The following is a 19411-nucleotide window of genomic DNA, read 5'->3' on the forward strand; positions in this document are numbered from 1 at the left end:
GGCGCTTCTAGAAAACCTTGAAAAAACAATCTGTGGCTTTCTGTACCCAAAGCCAAGGAGGAAGAGCTCTCTCTTCGCTGTGCTTTACAGAGATTCTTTTTATACTGATACCGTCTCCATGATGATGAGATTATTATCACTGTCCTGTTTTCTTAAGGAACCAATTAACTTGGGAGAAGTAAATGCAATTATGTCTTCCTGTTTTCTTTTCTTTCCTCCTTCCTCCTTTTTTTTTAAACGAGACAGGTTTCTCCTTCATTCCTTCTTTTCTTTCTTCTTTAAGATTCACTATTATTGTTGTTACTGTTATTATTGTCGATATTATTTTGCAGTTTATGGAAATTGAACAAGCCTAGGTTATTTGTTTATTGAAGTGGGTTTTTTTGTTTGTGTTTGTTTTGCTTTGTTTTCAAATATGGAACCCTTCACAAATTTGCGTGTCATCCTTGTGCCGGGGCCATGCTAATCTTCTCTGTATCGTTCCAATTTTAGTATATGTGCTGCTGAAGTGAGCACTTGTGTTTGTTTGTTTGTTTGTTTGTAACACAAAGGTCTCTTGCAGTCCAGGCTGGCTTCTAGTATCCGATAGTGGAAGACTGACCCCTTGATCTCCCTACCTTCACCTCCCACGCACTGGGGTTACAAATGTGTGCCACCAGGCCTGGCCGGAATTCACTCTTGTTAGAGAAAGTATTTACTTTCTTTCCTAGATGGTGCAAAATAGATTGTTTTAATGATCGGTTTCTTTTGGGAAAATAATGATGATAAGACAGAATGCGCCCCACTACCACCACCACCACCACCAAGTTATGATTAAAAAACAATTAAGGGCAAGTCTTCATTTCCAGGACATAGAAATAAAAACAGTAGGGGACAGAAAGCAAAGATTACGTGCTTCTTGAATAAAACAAAGCATTGTTATTGCTTATTATTTGTCTTTTAGATATTCTTAGCTGTGCAGATAGACTGCATTCTGAATTGTTCAGAAACCAGCCCCAGCATCTTAGCAAGGCAGCATACATATAGAACATAGTGGTCAATCAATGGATACCTGCTAAATAGATGAATGATACACTGGGCGTGGTTGCGCCCACCTGTGTACCTGAGCATTCAAGAGGTTGAGACAGGAAGACTGCAGTCAGTCCCCTCAAGAGTTCGGGATCAGCCGAGAAAGAGAGAAGCCTTGTCTCAAAAAGCCACAACAAGCAAATAAATACAGCGTAGACGGTAAGCATCTGTTTTAGTTATGTGCACATCTTATTAGGGGCCTCTGCTCAAAACCAGAAGTCGCTCCTGCAAAAACAGACACAGAGGATGTTTACGCTACCTTATTTTCAGCATACCTCAGGGTCTCCCAAGAGTGCTAAGCGCTGTGTGTGGTGGGATGAGAATAAGTCCTTTGCTTGCTACAGTTACACGTGGTGGGGGCTACAGCAGAGAGATAAAAGAGGGATCTGCAGCACCTTGTCTCCCATCTGCTGTGCTGGGCAGCCACCTCGTCCTGTTCTGCAAATCTGCCTTACCCTCCCCATTGACTCCAGTACATAACGTTCGAGGGCACAAAGGGAAATAAGTCAGAGCCACCTCCCACTTAGACGTCGTCTGCTAAAGTCATTCTATCCTGTTGCTGCCATGGTGTCTCTGCACAGAAGTCCCGACTCTGTCTCGATGTCTCACAAACGCTTAGTTTCCTACCAAAAAAAAAAAGATTGAATCTCTCTTCGCAACATTCATGGAAGTGATCCAGTCGTATCCTAAAGTGATTTTCAAGGGGGAACAGTAGCTCCCATCAGATGACATGCACAGACAGGGAAGAGATGGTGTGTCCCCATGTCTTACTGACCACTACAGCAAGTTCTTGGTGGGTTCTTTCAGGACAATGTCCATGCACGTATATATACACATGTATACACCAGCAATGATTTCCACATGGTTTCTATGTGTGGGTATGTGCTAGCACGCACAGATCGGGGCTTTGTTCTCTGTGGAGAACAGTGAGAATGAGGTCATAAGTTTAGGAGTGGGAAATTAGGTTTAAAAAAGAAAAGAAAAGAAAAAACTTCATTAAAATCTTTTGGGCCAGTAAGATGGCTCAATGGGTTAAGGCACTTGCTGCCAAGCCTGAAGACCTGAGTTCAATTCTCTCCTATGGTGGAAGGAGAGAACGCCTGTAAGTTGTCCTCTGACTTCCACACACATCCATTGTGGTGTACACACAATGGGTAAATAATGTAGCTTAAATAAATCTTTGGAGTTTCTTTCTTGAGCTAGGCATTTCACTTTTTTCAACGCTTGGTTCCCTCAGCTAAAATCACTGAAATATCTATGTGCAGAAAAACAAAAACAAAAAATTCTGTTCAAGACATGAGCATGATGCACATCTGGGTGATGATTAACGGATTTGACCTTGCAATAATTAGATGCCGAGGAGGAGTAAAGGACCACAGCTCAGCACACAGTAATTTATGTAATTCTCCTGCAGATGAGTCAGGCATCAGCCCTTGATACTATGGAAAATCTGCCTCAAAGATTGCTGATGCAGATCAAAAATTAGTTCACAGATTCATCACCACACTCCCCCCAAATCACCAGACAATACACAGAAAAGCCAGAGAGGAAAATGCTTAACCCATAGATTTCAAATATTGTACATTTATCTTTCTTTCCCAAATAAAGACATGGGCTAGCAATAATGATATTTAGTTAGGCTGTCTATATTTGGAAAGAAAATGATATCTAGATAATATAGAGACCTAATTTTTAAAATAACCATATTTCAACGTAGGTTTGATAAAAGCAAACATTCTCATCGACTGTTAATCATTAATTTTTAAAATTTTTGGGAAGCTATTATGTTTCCAGAGCTTTAAGATGCTCGATAATCTTGCCCCATGTATCTCAATTTGGGTAGTGTGTCCTAATAAGTGATTCATAAATCTAAAAAAAATTCATAAACCTAGCTAGGCTGAATGGCTCACCTATAATCCCAGTACTCAGAACGCTGAGGCAGGAGGAGGCTCAAGGCCAGCCCCTTATCAAAACTAAATAAAGAACAGAACAGAACAACAGCAACAACAGATTACTGGAAGCAACTTAACCTAATACTTGATAGAAAAAAAAGTCTGAGTAAATATGGTATGTAAGAATTCACATGTTGCCGGGCTGTGGTGGCGCACTCCCAGCACCCGGGAGGCAGAGCCAGGCGGATCTCTGTGAGTTCGAGGCCAGCCTGGGCTACAGAGTGAGATCCAGGACAGGCACAAAGCTATACAGAGAAACCCTGTCTCGAAAAACAAAAACAAAAAAATTCACATGCTCCCTACAAACCGCCATTTGTCAGGTAGGTTTTTGTTGTTGTTTTGAGACAAGGTCTCTTATGTGTAGACCAGGCTGGCCTGGAACACACACAGATCCAATTGCCTCTGCCTCCTGAGTGCTGGCATTAAAGGCAAATGTTACTACTCCTGGCCATTGTTAATTTGTTTTGAGACACCGTGGCTCTATGTAACCCAGGCTAGCCTTCCAGAAACTCGGTGTCCACCTGCCTCAGCCTCTTACGCACTGAGATTAGAGTTATGGGCCATCTCACTTGGCTAAGAGGTGGTTTTAAAAATATGGAGAAGCATTATCCATATCATGTTTAATAAAAGGAATCAATATAAAGTTGTGTTTTGAATGTGTTTTGAAGATGAATATATGAGTCAATGCTTATTGAGATTGTTTGAATGTTTTTCTTTTATTTTCAAGTTTCTCAAATTATTTTTCTATTAAGACAGAGTCACCTGTAGCTAACACTGGTCTCAAACTCATTATGATGCTTGATCTCCCTGCCTCTACATCCCAAGGGCTGGGATTACAAGCATGTACCACCAAGCCCTTGCACTTCAATTAAAAAACAAACAAACAAACAAAAAATCAGGGACCTATGAGATAGCTCTGCAGGTAAGGGTGCTTGCAGTGAAATCCTGGAAACCTGAGTTTGATTCCAGAGCCCATGTAAAAGTAGAAAGAGAGAGCTAACTGTGCAAAATTCTCCTCTGGTCTCTGTGTGTATATGCACACACCTGCTCACATGTACACAATTAATAAATATTTAATGTACGCTATCTTTCCGATTCAAAAATGACTTATCTATATTTGTGAACCAGTCTCCCCCCACCCCATAACAAACAGAACATATATCGCTGAGTTTGATAGAGTGCCTGTCTAGTATACATGAATCCTTGGGTACCAGATAAAACACGCAGAATGGCACACACTTAACAATTCTGGCATTCCTCGGGTACAGACAGGATCAGAACAAGTTCCAGGTCAGCTTGAGTTAAATGAGAACCTATCTCAACAAATTAAACAAACAAACAGAAAATAAAGTGAAGATGGGGTCTGTTGATGTCTAGGAGTAGAAAGCCATCGTTGGACAAAGCTATGAAATAAGGCAGCATTATAAAGAAATAAGCGATGTGTGGTTGAAATGATAACCTTAGACTTTTCCCAGCAACATCTGTTGTTGGGAGACCTCGAAGGCAGGTGCATCATGCTCACAGTCATCCATTCTACCTTGGAGCAGTACTTTCTCCGGACTTGTACGAAAATAAGGCTGTGTGATACTTATCCCTCAGGTCACTCTGTGTCATCAGGAAAAAGGAGACAGAGAGTGTCAACTGTGATGATTTCCTTTAAGTCTCCACGGCTTCACGCATTACTCTTGTTGGCTAAGTTTCCCATGGATTCTTTCCCAAAGTAAAGCCACATGCCAGGGAGGCACTTTTGAACACGGAGCGTGCCAGGCAAGGTTACCTCGGCTACTGTTCTAAAAGCCTCAACTCCCGGGGCATGAATGAACTCCAAATGGCACGTCTGTATATGTGGTCACCACTCTCAGCCAGCTTTCCCAAAATAAAGAGGAAGGTGAGGAGGAGAAAACAATAGACATTAGATTTAAGTGACCCAAAACATCCCTAAAATTGTTCATCATCCCATGAAATGTCAAGTGAAACCAGTTGTCTTACCAGTATTATGCAGATAGTTTCTGATTTAAAAATATATATATTTTTTTGACCAGAAATTTTCTGGAAAAACACAAAAATTAGAAATTCCCCCAAGAGAAAAGGAAAAATGTCCGAAAAAAAGAATAGAGAAACAAAAACCAGGGTTTTTTGATGTAGGTATTATTTCTATATAGCCTCCACACTCTATAAACACGCTTATTAATTACACTAAAACAATTCTAAATAGCCTCCACACTCTATAAATACCCTTATTAATTACACTAAAAACAATTCTAAATTTAAACAAATTATTAACTTAACAAGACCCTTAAAGGGTCAAAACGAAACTTCGCAAATGCAGGGCAGAGGGTCTATGTAGCCATGAAACTGGCTATGAAAGACTGTGCCTGTCTCAGACCCCCAGAGGTCCACCTGCTTCTGCCTCTCAAGTGCTGGGATTAAAGGTGTGTGCCATCACACCCTGATTTTAGAGTTCTTATTAGTGAGAAATGCTTGGTTATCTTCACAAAACAGGCGAGGCTTGAAGCATGAAGGTAAACCGAATCAGACTAACAAAATAACACAACAAAGTACAAGTTTAGGTTCTGGAATGTTCTTTTGAGCCATGAAAAACAAGATAACATCTTCCTCATGTGACTCTGCTAAGGATAAGGGATGTGTCGTGCAAACTTTCACGTGGCCTCTGGGGCGAAGGTTAAGGTTCCTGAAGAACTTCCTGAGGTCTAGGAGTTAGGGACAACTCTGAAGCAAATGAACCCAACGTCGAAAAGAGAGGGGGATGAGAACAGCGAGGAGCAAAATGAAAGATCAAAACTCTCAGAAAAAACCAGGGGATTGCTTCAAAATAATGGAATTCTGCATAAAAACCTTAGAACAGATTTAACTGTAAGAAGTGTATGTATGAATGTATGTATACCATATATTTAAATGAAGAACAAAATCAAGCATTTCACTTAATGAGCTAGGTTTATTTTATTATTTTATAGGTATTTGCCTGCATGTGTGCCTGAGTACCGTGTGCATGCCTGAAGCCTGAGGAGGCCAGAAGATGTCGGATCCCTTGGGACTGGTGTTAACAGTTGTGAGCCATTATGTGGGTTCGGAGAGTCAAACCTGGGTTCTCTGAAAGGGCAGCCGGTGCTCCTACCCACTGAGCCCTCTCTTCAGCCTTGAATTATTTTTAATCAATTAATTTTTTAAAGAGGGGTTTTTTACTTTGTCTTCTTTGTTGTTGTTGTTTCTTTTAGATAATTATGCCAATTGTGTTTTCCTCCATGTGGAGCTCAGGCTCTCCTTAGAAGGCTGTTAATGCCCATGCGCTCATGGGTGCACTCATCAGGAGAACTCTCAATCCCTCCCACCCTCCCACCGTTACTTACATTTGGATAACAAGGCACCCGCCATAATCATTCCAAAGGCTGCCACTGTAGAACTCATTGTTGAGTGAATGCTTTACGGTTTGGGAACTCAATGTCCCTGGCCTCACTTCCATAAAGTAAGTAAATTTCATTTATATGCAGTCTTTAAGGAAAGTGGCTTCTTACCATAGCTTTGTTTTCTGAGCCTTAGCGCATTATCTAACCCCATTGAAACAACTTTCTACCGAAAATATTCTCTTCTATCATGCAACAGGATATCAGAGGGCATAAATGAAGTATGTGATTGCAATCTCATTTAAATGAGAACAAACGTGTCATGGGAAATAATACACCATAAATAACCTACATACCCACACAAGTTTATAGCAATAAAAATGCATCCATGTCCTTCCCCAATGTCTTCCTTTGTTGCACCAACTTAGTGATATTTTTTCTGGAAAAATTTAACAAAGATTTTTCACCACATCACTGGGAAAAGATTGCCTTCCAGCTGGGAAGATCATATTCTTGCACTCTCCCCCATTTTACATCAGAAAAGAAAATAACCTACTTCCTGTCCACACAGACCTGGGATGTCCCTTGTGAGAACAAGAGAGGGGGTTGATTTATGAATTCAGAAAGTGGCCATTATCTTAGAGAATAATGGGTCTCGAGAATAGTTTGAATTCTCTTATAGACATGATAAGGAGTAGATGCGGACACCTCACTTGAAAGCCTGGTGGCAGTTCAATCAAGGTATGTCCCTTTTCAGACACAATTATAGTCATGCTGTAATAAAGCAAGGAACTCTGATGACTCCTTGCCACCAAGCAGATTCCCAGAACAGACTAGAAACCGTAGAGTTTCAACACTGTCTAATAAACTCACATAAAACATTTTAAAATGAGACTAATTCCCCAAATCAGTCTTTTCTGTAGATTTTGATTCCTTCAAAAACTTTCATGCATGGAATGATGATCCTGGGATACAAGCACTGAAATAATTAGTATTTTTAATTGGCACAACTGGGAAATAAGGCAGACCAGCCTTAATAAGCATCTCCAATCTGGAACACATTAAAGTGAATACATGGGTTTTTTTTTTTTTCTAATATCAAAGTACATTGTACTTACTAATGGACAAAATGAATTATTTTGCCAAATGGAAAGAGTGTAATTGGATTCAGGACAAGTTTGATGAATTAAGAAAGGAGAAGCTGTGAACCCTGAGACCCAGGAGTTGGATCCTGTCTGGTGTTCATCACTGCATTATCCACAGAGCAAGGGTTCTTCTACTCAAAATCTAAATATTAAAAAACAAACAAACAAACAAACAAACAAAAAAACCAACAACCCACAGTGCCACAGTGCTTATTTTGCAGATCAAAGTCAGGAATGAAAAATGGTCAGATATATTCGAAGTACGCCTCTCCACATTTCTGAACAGTCTACAGGCTGACTTGATGAGGAGAGCATTGCCTCTCCCTAACTGCTGAACTACAGGAGCAAGCACATCTGGAATCCAAATGATCCCAGGAGGTTTAGGGCTTTGGGGGACGGCCATCTGGTACAAAGGAAATCTGGACAGAGTGTCCCACCCAACAGAAAGCACCGCATTGTGCTACTATGGAAAGCAGCCACTCTGCTTCCCTCTCATAATTAATATACCAGCTTCTGAGCTGCCAAGTGATCCAGAGAAATCCATGTGCAAAACTGTTCACTTGCTGACCTGGCTCCAAACCCACCACCGGCCTGCAGATAAGAGACATGAAGTCAATTGTTTTCCAAAAGGGCTTGGGAATATCCTGCTGCCTTTATTGGCTCTTTTTATAACTCCTGTTGGCTATGCGCTCCTCCTGAACTCAGGTGTCTGGTTGGTTTTTAATCTAAAATGAAAAAAACTGGACGACTTGAAAAGCATGGGCCTCTTGAGTCTTAACATCTCAGCCTTTTGTAACTCTACAGAAAATATTCCAAGGCTTGAGTGACAGCTAAGTAAGAAAGTGCAAGGCTTGTAAGCTTGAGGATCCGAGTTCAGTCCCCTCCGGAGCCCATATAAAAAAGCTAGGTGAGTTAATGGTTGCTTTAATTAATTTAATGGGTGAGTTAATTCCAGAGCTAGAGAGACAGTGACTGGCAGATCTTTAGGGTTCAATGGCCAGCCAGTATGGTGTACTTGTGAGTTCCAGGCCAATAAGACACTCTGTCTCAAAAAGCAAAACCAAACAAACAAAAACCCCAACGTAGACAGCACCAAAGGAATGTCAGTCATGGTTGTTGTTTGGCATCCACACACTAGTATACACACACACACACACACACACACACACACACACACACACACGAACATAAAATAATTCTCATGTCTTTTCTTTATTTTCTTTCTGTTTTCTTGAGACAAAGTCTCACTCTGCAGCTCAGGCTAGCCTCAAGCTCACGACCCCACCATCTGAACATTGTGAGTGCTAGATTACCTGTGTGTTCCATAGCTTTCTGTTTGCTTCTAGTATCTTTTAAATAAAAATGTTTAAGCACAACATATATGTGCATGGAAAAAGTCCTTACATTACACAATCTGATATGTAGTACATTTAAACAATGAAAATATAAAAGCTAATATATATGGATATAATCCTTTTCCATCCCTATTAAATATTTTCTCTTTTAAAAGCTTTGAGTCCTTATATTCGAATTTGAGAAACATAGAGTTGACAGTGATGGATTAATAAGAAAATAATAAAGAGGGTGTAGTGGTGCATACCTGTAATCCCATCACTTGGGAAGCAAAGTCAGTTCAAGGCTATCTTCAGCTACATATTGACTTCTAGGCTTGCCTGAGCTATGTGACACACAGTCTCAGCACCCCCTCTAAAATAAAAAATAAAAATATAGCACTTTTAATACTCTGAAGATTAAGTTTTATTTCTAAATTATCTGGGATGAAGGCATACTAAAAAAATGAATGATCAAATTATAGCTCGAACAATTCATTATGACACTTGAAAATATTTTCATTGTGCCTTAAAGTTTTATAGTATGATCCTTGCAGAAATCAAATTATCAGTGACTTTCCCATCTTTACTGTTCATTACTCCTGGCCTAATGAATGACATAGACTGACTTGTTCTCGGAAAGCTTAGCAAACCAAGCCGTGGTGTGGTACAACTGTAATCCCACTGGAGGCAGAGAGGCAGGAGGATCACCATTTAAGGCCTGTCTCTTCTAAATTGAGAGCCCAAGGAGAGCCTGGGCTATATGAAATCCTAGTGCAGAACAAAAGACAAAGATATCGATAAAAATCCTAAGATATTCTCATTAATCTATAAGTGATAATTATTTTTAAAACCCTAGTACATGTTTACCTATACATGGGCAGGTAAGGAAAGTTCATTGTTTTCTTTTGTGTATGTTTGCTTTTTTGAGACAGTCTACTGGCTAGTTGATGTCAACTTGACACACAAGTTGCTAAAAGGAGGGACCTCAACTTAGAAAATGCCTCCCTAAGATCCAGCTGTAAGGCATTTTCTTAGTCAGTGATTGGCTAGGGAGAGCCCAGCCCATTGCAGGTGGTATCATTCTGGGCTGGTGGTCCTGGATTCTATAAGAAAGCAGACTAAGCAAGCCACCAGCCTGTAAGTAGCCCTCCTCCACAGCCTCTGCATCAGCTCCTGTCTTGAGGTTCCTGCCCTGTTTGAGTTCCTGTCCCGACTTCCTTTGATGATGAACAGCAATATGCAAGTCTAAGCTAAATAAACCCTTTCCTCCCCGAGTTGCTTTTTGGTCATGGTGTTTCATCGAAGCAATAGATAACCTAACTAAGACAAGTTGGTACCAGGACTGCAGGGTATTGCTGTGACAGACCTGACCATGTTTTTGGGTGGATTATGGAAGGACTTTGGAACTTTAGGCTAGAAAAGCTACTGAATATTGAGAGCTCAGTGGGCTGTTTTGTTGGAGATTTGAAGATAAGAATGTTGAGGGCAGTGCAGATGATGGAAGCCTGGCTTGTGAAGTTTCAGAGGGAAGTTTAAACACTCTATTGGGACCGTTTACAGTTTTGAATGGAAATTCTGTCATTTTGGAAAGCTGGGGCTGAAGAGTCATCCATAATTAACAAGAGCCTGGCAACAGTGAAGTGAATCTTTTGCATTACTGGGACAATTGATGCTAGTTAGCTAGAGCTAAGAAAGCAATGGTGATTAAGAAGAGACTAGCATCACTGTGGTGAAATCTGGGATGTTTGCTCAGGGTCAGCACACACAATCTGTGTTCCAGAGGTGGTTGAGGTTTTGCCTTGTGCTGACAGCCAAACTTGGTATTGTTGTAAGACTCACTCAGGTGGTACTGCTTTTGAAGTCATGAGGGGTCATGGAAAGCAGCTGAAGCTTGACAGCGAGAGGCCAAGAGAGTCCATTGGTGAAGGTGCAGCCTCAGTGGCAGCTGAAGGCCATGGAATGAAGGGATCATGCAAAGAAGTTGAGGCTTGGCATCATGAAGAGAGCCTATGAGAGGCTATTGGTGAGAGTGCAGCCCAGTTGCAGCAGAAGATGCCAGTGTTTTGGAGATGCCAATACCATGGGATGTTCAAGAACAGCAGTGGCAGTGAAATGCAGCCAGCCAGGGCCTAGAAGACAAGCTGTGTGTGCTGCAGAGGGCAGAGTCCTAATAGTGAAATGTTTCACTGAAGCTTGCCCAGTGATTGAGTAATAACAAAACTTCTTATAAGCCACAGTCATCCTAGGGTCCCCCCTGCTATGTAGTCTCCCTGGATCTATGGGTTACAGTCTGATTGTTCTTTGCTTTATATCTAGTGTCCACTTATAAGTGAGTTTGTCCTTCTAGGTTTGGGTTACCTCTCTCAGGATGATATTTTCTAGTTCCATCCATTTGCCTGCAAATTTCATGCTGTCATTGTTTTTCTCTGCTGAGTAGTACTCCATTGTATGTAGGTACCACATTTTCTTAATCTATTCTTCAGTTGACGGGCATCTAGGTTGTTTCCAGGTTCTGGTTATTACCAATAAATGCGGTTCAGATTGTGACTGTGCCCTGGTTCTTCTCTCTCTCTCTCTCTCTCTCTCTCTCTCTCTCTCTCTAATGTATTTATTTCTATTTTATGTACATTGGTGTTTTTTTGCCATGGGTGTCAGGTCCCCTGAAACTGGAGTTATAGATAGTTGTGAGCTGCCATGTGGGTGCTGGGAATTGAACCCGAGTCCTCTGGAAGAGCAGCTAGTGCTCTTACACTGAGCCATCTCTCCAGCCCCTGGTTCTTCTCTCTTGAAGAAGGTATTTAATTTAATCTTGATTTTTTTACAGGAGTCTACAGCTGAAAGAATTTGAACTTTTAAAAGAGATTTTAGGAATTGGGGATTTTAGCTGAGTGGTAAAGTGCTTGCCTAGCGAGTGTAAGGCCCTGGGTTTGGTCCTCAGCTCTGGCAAAAGAGAGAGAGAGAGAGAGAGAGAGAGAGAGAGAGAGAGAGAGAGAGAGAGAGAGAGATTTTAGAGAGCTTGAATTTTTTTCAGCAAAATAATTTTATTTCCTAACACACTAAACATATTTGTCCAATATGTGTTCATCTACACCCAAATGGCTTCCAAAAAGCTGTCTTGGTTGAGAGGTGAAGTATTGAGAGGATGGCTAACTTTCTCAACATGTTAGACAGGTCATAGAGAATCTACTTCATTAGGTAAGTTATAGAAATTTAAAGCTGTGAAAATCGACAATACTTTTGTATCTAATATTTCCAGGTGAACAGGATGCAGCAGTCTCAGCTTGTATTCCAGAGGAATCTCACCAGTTTTTCTAGTGATGGAACCATTTATCCACATCTGTTGGCAGAGAGCAGAATGATTCACATGGTGGTGACAAAGCATCCACAATGGCTTTGGCAGCATCAGGACCCACACTTGAAGTGGGGGGGGGGGGTCTCTGATGCTGGTGTTCATGCAAATGATTTCCTTTCCATCTGTTTTCCTTTTTTTTCCCTCTTTTTTATTATTATATTTATGTTTTAATTTTACACATCAGCCATGGGTTCCCCTGTCCTCCCCCTTCCTGCCCCCCATCCCCTCCCCTCTATTCCCATCTCCTCCAGGGCCAAGACTCCCCTGGGGATTCATTTAAACCTGGTGGATTCAGTACAGGCAGATCCAGTCTCCTCCTTCCAGGCTGAGCAAAGTGTCCCTGTGTAAGCCCAAGGTTCCAAACAGCCAGCTCATGCACTAAGTCAGGTCCTGGTCCCACAGCTTGGGAGCCTACCAAACAGTTCAAGCTATTCAATTGTCTCACTTATCCAGAGGGCCTGATCCAGCTGGGGGCTCCACAGCCTTTGGTTCATAACTCACGTGCTTCCATTCGATTGGCTATTTGTCCCTGTGCTTTTTTCAATCTTGGTCTCAACAATTCACACTCTTACAGTCCCTTCTCTTTCTCTACACTTGGACACCTGGAGCTCCACCTGGGGCCTGGCTGAGGATCTCTGCATCCTCTTCCATCAGTTATTGGATGAGAGTTCTAGCACGACTGTTAGGGTGTTTGGCCATCTGATCAGACTAGATCAGGCTTTCTCTCGACCATTGCCAGCAGTCTACAGAGGATGTATCATTGTGGATTTCTGGGGACCTCTCCAGCACTCTGCCTATTCCTGTTCTCATGTGGTCTTCATTTATCATGGTCTGTTATTCCTTGTTCTCCCTTTCTGTTCTTGATCCAGCTGGGATCTCCTGCTCCCCTAAGCTTTCTTTCCCTTGGACATTGTCCTTCATTACTCCCACTGTCGTCCAGGTTGTTCATGTAGAACTCATCCATTTCTCTGTCATTGGGTGATCCCTGTGTCTTTCCTAGGGTCCCATTTTCTAGGTAGACTCCCTGGAGTTGTGTAGCAGTCTAGTCATCTTTGTTTTACATCTAGTATCCTCCTACGAGTGAGTACATACCATGTTTGTCCTTCTGAGTCTGGGTCACCTCACTCAGGATGATTTTTCAGGATGATTTGCCTGCAAACCTCATGATGTCATTGTTTTTCTCTGCTGAGTAGTACTCCATTGTGTATATGGACCATATTTTCTTTATCCATTCTTCAGTTGAAGGGCATCTAGGTTGTTTCCAGGTTCTGGCTATTACAAACAATGCTGATATGAACATAGCTGAGCAAATGCCCTTGTAGTATGATTGAGCATTCCTTGAGTATATGCCCAAGAGTGCTACAGCTGGGTCTTGGGGGAGATGGATTCCCAATTTTCTAAGGAAGTGCCATATTGATTTCCAAAGTAGCTGTACAAGCTTGCATTCCCACCAGCAGTGGAGGAGAGTTCCACTTGCTCCACATCTTCTCCAGCATAAGCTGTCTTCTGTGTTTTTGATCTTAGCCATTCTGACAGGTGTAAGGTGGTATCTCAGAGTCATTTTGATTTGCATTTCCCAGATAATTAGGGATGTTGAGCAATTCCTTAAATGTCTTTCAGCCATTTGAACTTCTTCTGTTGAGAATTCTCTGTTTAGTTCTATAGCCCATTTCTTAATTGGACTGTTAGGCATTTTGTTGTCTAATTTCTTGAGTTCTTTATATATTCTGGATATCAGCCCTCTGTCAGATGTGGGGTTGGTGAAGACCTTTTCCCATTCTGTAGGCTGTCGCTTTGTCTTGTTGACCATGTCCTTTGCTCTACTCCATCTGTTTTCTTAGTCACTAATGCTTTCCAATAATCATGAATGCTTTTAATAATGCCAATTGCAAAATCCTTGTCTTTAAATTCTGCATTGAATGCAAACTCATTTTCTGGTTTTCCATCAGGAATCCCATACCTTCTAAATTGGTCAATAGGAGCTTCTAAGTAGCCAGGTGTCAGCCATTCAACAGCAGCCATGCTATTAAAATGAGCTGTAGCTGGATTGTTCACATTAATTGCAGTGACTTTCCCCCAGTTGGTTCCAACTTCATCAGTTGTAGCCAATATGCCCAGAACTCTCACCCTGACTGTTATTACCTCTTGCACACTTTGCTTCCAATTTCACTAATATCTATTGGGTCATTGTCACCACAACAGCCAGTGTGTTTGTCACTGTGTCCCAGGTCTTCCCATGTCTGAGGGATGGCACCATAGCTCAAGATGTATAAGGGAATATATTTGTAATGTAATGGAGTTTTCCTTTTTTTTTTTTTTTCACATCTTGCTTAATTGGATTTAAATAGTCCTTTGTAGCAATCTCCATTTTTTGCATTTGACCAGCGTGGAACCTCAACCACCTTACAGAACACATCCTTATCTGAATAAATTGTAATCTCATGAAATGGAGACATACCCTCTCCTTTCTCATTTCCTGAGGACAAGACATTGGTGAGGAAGACACAGCACAGGACTCGAGGGTGAAGACCACTGCACGATCCTTGATGCTGAGGCCCCTCACGGTGTTCAAGATGCTGCTGCACAGGCCCCAACCCCACAGCCCTGAAGAAAGTGAAATTTTAATGTGTTTGAATTTGTAAGACTGTGGGACTTTTAAAGGTTTTATGTTTTTAATGTGAGACTCTTGGTGGTAAAAAGAAAGGAAAGGTCTGGCTTAATAGTGATGCGTTTGTGTGTCAAGTTGACAGAAGGTCAGTTGTACTGTCTGGTGTTATGTCAATTTGACCCACAAACGAGTTATCTGAGAGCAGGGAACCTCAGTTGAGATGTCTTCACAAGATCTTAATTTAGTGATGGATGTAGGAGGGCCCAGCCCACTGTGCGAAGTGCCATCCCTGGGCTGCTGGTCCTGGGTTCTATATGAAAGCAGACTGAGCAAGCCAGGGGAAGCAAGCCAGTGAGCAGCACCCCTCCAAGGCCTCCGCATCAGCTCCTGCCTCCAAGTTCCTGCCCTGTTTGAGATCCTGTGCTGACTTCCTTCGATGATAAACAGCAATGTGGAAGTGTAAGCTAAATAAACTCTTTCCTCCCTAGCTTGCTTTTTGGTCATGGTGTTTCACCACAGCAACAGAAAACCTAAGACAGACAGGGTTAGCTAAATGACATCTATGTCTAGAAATAAGAACGTTGATTGGTAAAAATCTCTCCTGTGAGAAGATCACAGCAGCCTCAGCACCTCAATGATGTGGTTGGTTTGCGGTCCCTTTCCTTATTTTGATGCGGGTTTTGCTGAGCAAAAAGACACAGGACGTATCCAGGTGACAAACAGGTTTCTGTCCAATGGAAACACAAGACAAGGAAGGGACAGCGATAGGCCAGGCACTGTGCCCACAGCTCAGATCTGCCGTCTGACTTTCATGGTAGGTCCGATTGGTTTCTTTATTTTTGTTTATTTATGATGGGGACGCTGGGGAAGAAGTATGAGAAGAGTAGGGGTGGAAAGAAGTTAAGTCAGTCCCCAGACATCTCATGCAAACCTCACAGCAACACTGTGAAGATTTTATTATTAATTTTATAGACCGAGACACCCAAGTGAAGGTATGGACTTGACATATACAAGGACCAGTTATCACTTATGTATTTATTTTTTTGACAGCTTATCATCTCAAGCGCTGAAAAATGGTCATCCACCACCATGCTTGGTTTATGTGGTGCTGTGTATTGGATGCAGGCAGTTCTGGATGCTACAAAAGCCTCTACCAACCGAGCCACATCCCTAACCTTTTTCAAAAAATTCTACTGGGTGTAGTAGCGCACAACTTTAATCTCTGCACTCAGAGGTAGGCAGATCTCATGAGTTCAAGGCCTGCCTGGTCTATATAGTGTGTTCTAAGCTAGCCATGGCAACATAGTAAGACCCTGTCTCAAAAAAAAAAAAAAAAAGAAAGAAAGAAAAGAAAAGATACTGGGTAATATAATAGCAGGCAATCTGTCCAGTGCATGACAGGCTGGTCCAAGTGTTCTTGCCTTTCATAGTCTCCTGTTTAACCCTCTGTCAGCAGCCCAGGTTAGCCCTTCGCAGCTCTACATCCTGTAGAGTCCCAGGACAGGCTAACTGTCTTGAAGGCACTTGGTTATTGTAAGGTGTGAATATAAGGAAACGAAGCCCCCTACAGCTGAGGGGACATCCTCTGGACAAAACAGCCTGTGTGTCAATTATGAAGTCTGCCTTTCCTGCCAGAAACTACCTCTGCTCATCACATGGTCTCCATTCAAAGTTGACACCTGTCATGGACTTCTGCGCAAAGCCACAAACACAGGACTCAAAATGGCATTCGGTACTTCTGAGATGTTGAACAGAAAAAAAAAAAAAAGCATCCATTTATGAATTAAGGGCCTGGTCCATGTCATAAAGAGGAAGGGAGCCCCATTAGCCTCAACTTGCACATCTTCTAGGTATGGAGCAGCTCATTTTCATGCCTGGGGTTAATATTGCAGTTATTTGTGTTTAGACAAGATTGTGCATAGCTCAACTGATTGGCACCACAGGCACTACATGGATGTACCATGCAGTGAACTCCTGAGTCATGTCCCTGACCTATAGGTCATCCTTACCATGAGCACAGAAGTCAGAGCCAACTTTGTGTTGTGCAATTCATTCCAGCCTGGACGTTACAGATAATTTCAGCCCATACATTTGTAAAACAGACCCAGGAATTTCTGTTTTTAATGCATTGATCATTGGTGTTTCTGACTTAATACTGTCATCCATAATAACCGTGACCCATCCATTACAGGACTTCACGACATACATATAGCTCAGACTCAATCTGTGAAATCGGCCCTGTGACTTTTCAGGCATCTTTGATCAACAACTGAGTCCTTGGAACTGCTTGGATTTCAACTGTGAAGAAAATTGGAATGCAAATTTTCTAAAAGTTGCTCAGGAAAAAAACAAAAACAAAAAACAAAACAAAACAAAAAAACAAAAAAAAAAAAAACAACCAACAACACTCCTTCAAGCGCTTCTGGGTTTTTTCCTTTGTGTGTCTCAGGAACCATGGGTCTGATTAGCACAGCTGATTAGGGCACCGTGCTAAAAGGCAAGGGCCCCTAGCCAAGGGAAGGCTGGTGCTGTTAACCCCCTGAAAATCACTCCTGTTTGTCTTCAGTAAGAGTAGTCAAGAGGGTGTAGCCAGATGTGTCCAGGTCCAGTTTTTAATGCTAGCACTTAATTTTGTTGTGTTGTTTGTATTGTTTTTCTTTACTGTGTGTGTGTGTGTGTGTGTGTGTGTGTGTGTGTGTGTGTGTGTGTGTTGTGTAAGAGGACAACTTTTGGAAGTCGATTCTCTCCTTTCACCAGGGATTGAACAAAGGATTGAACTCAGGTTCTTTGGCTTGGCAGAAAGTGTTCTTACCACTAAGCTATATTGCCATATTACTGGTTCAATTTGGATTTGGGGGACAAGTTTTGGCTTTAAAGTCTAGGGTGGCCTGGGACTCATTATGTAGCCCAGACTGGTGCCTCATACTTGTAGCAATCTCTTTCAGTTTCCCAAATGCTGGGATTACAGACATGAACCACCCACTTGGACATATTCAACACTGATAAAGAATCAATACCATCATTATTAGGGCTGAAGACGTGGCTCAGTCTGTAGGAGTACTTGAGTAGTTACCATGGACAAAGACCTGGATTTGATCCCAGCAACACCCAAACTTGCCAGTAATCCCAGCACTCTGGAGGCAGAGCCAGAAGGATCAGAAGTTCAAGGACAGCCTTGGCTATACTTAAGTTTGAGGCCAGCCTGGGATATATGAGACCTTGTCTCAAAAACAAACAAAATAGCCTGGAGTGGTGATCCATGCCTAGCACTAAGGAGGCAGAGGGAGGCCTATCTCTGTGAGTTCGAGGCCAGCCTGGTCTACAGACTGAGTTCCAGGATAGGGCTACACAGAACAACCCTGTCTCAAAAACAAACAAACGTGGGCTGGAGAGGTGGCTGAGCTGGTCGAGACCATGCCCTGGTCTTCTAGAGAATTCAAGTTCGGTTTCCAACATCCATGTCAGGTAGCCCTCACACAATTGCTTGTAACTCCAGTTCCAGGAAGATCCAATGTCTCTGGCTTTCACAGGTACCCACACCCACACTTAAAAATGAAATCTTAAATAGTCAATAAGTACAATAGAAATAGAAGCATCTTGGGAACATCTGTTGTCCTTTACCTTCTTGTTCACTTGTAGGTAACTAACTTCAACAAAGAACTGGAAAGCTCTGGTCAAAGCAGGCCTGGCCTCTTGAAGAGACTAGAGGAGTTCTGGAGTGGACTGCAGAGTGAACTGTATAGCCTGTGGTCAGCTGACTTGCACCCAAAGGCTTCTCTCATCCTCTTTACCCTCCTCTCCCTTCACCCACCATCACCTTTGGGGCTTACAGCTCCTCCATCTCTTGATTTTACCTGCTCCCTTCTGTAACTTTATATGAACAAATTGGGTAAATAAATTTGTTCATGTTTCACAATCATCTTTGTAGTTGTTGTCCTACTTTAAAACTGAGAACTCCAGTCATTGTTATCAGCACCAACCCTGATGACATGAGTCATCAGAAAGAGAACAGACTCCCCAAAAGTTGTCCTCTGACTTCCATACAAGGGCCCTGGCACAGACATACCCTACCCCCAACCCAGATAAATAAATGCAATTTTAAAAATTGAAGACCATGTAAATATGTCCATAAAAACAAATGAAAATCTCCTCTCTCAAAGCTGTAAACTTTGGCTCTCTTTGCAAAGCAAGAATCCAGCTTATTGTAATAAATCTCCAGCATTTTTATCCTTATGGCCAGAGCCATAAACCTTAATCCAAAGCCACCAATCTCCAGTGGAAGAATTTTGGGAATTCAACCCTTTCTTGTCCATTCTTTATTCCTATGTGTCTACGGCTTCGGTGATCAATTCACAAAATGTGTCTTCATTTCTGGAAGGTGGAAGAATTAAGATGCCTTTCCAAAACCCTTAGTGACTGGAATTCTGTTTTCTACTGAGCTATACCTAGCTTGTTCCAGTTACTACTCAGTTCCAGATCCCCAGGCCCTGGCTTCTGTGGCCCGTCTGTTTGGGGTGCTCTTCCCCACCTTTCTCTAGCCTACTAATCCCCCACTTCTTAGCTTATATTCCTGTTCTGGGAAGATTCTGT

General features: G+C 42.0%; 1 protein-coding gene and 1 non-coding gene across 2 annotated transcripts in view; both read right to left on the reverse strand.

Annotated features, from left to right (window-relative positions):
* Window positions 1-19411, reverse strand: part of Sgk1 (serum/glucocorticoid regulated kinase 1) — a 124256-nt gene that overhangs the window by 47169 nt on the left and 57676 nt on the right. The window lies entirely within an intron of this gene.
* Window positions 410-516, reverse strand: LOC118570738. The gene has a single exon (XR_004943232.1). It is a non-coding gene; the product is annotated as a U6 spliceosomal RNA (small nuclear RNA).

The sequence above is a fragment of the Onychomys torridus genome, chromosome 19 (assembly GCF_903995425.1).
Source record: "Onychomys torridus chromosome 19, mOncTor1.1, whole genome shotgun sequence".
NCBI lineage: Eukaryota > Metazoa > Chordata > Mammalia > Rodentia > Cricetidae > Onychomys > Onychomys torridus.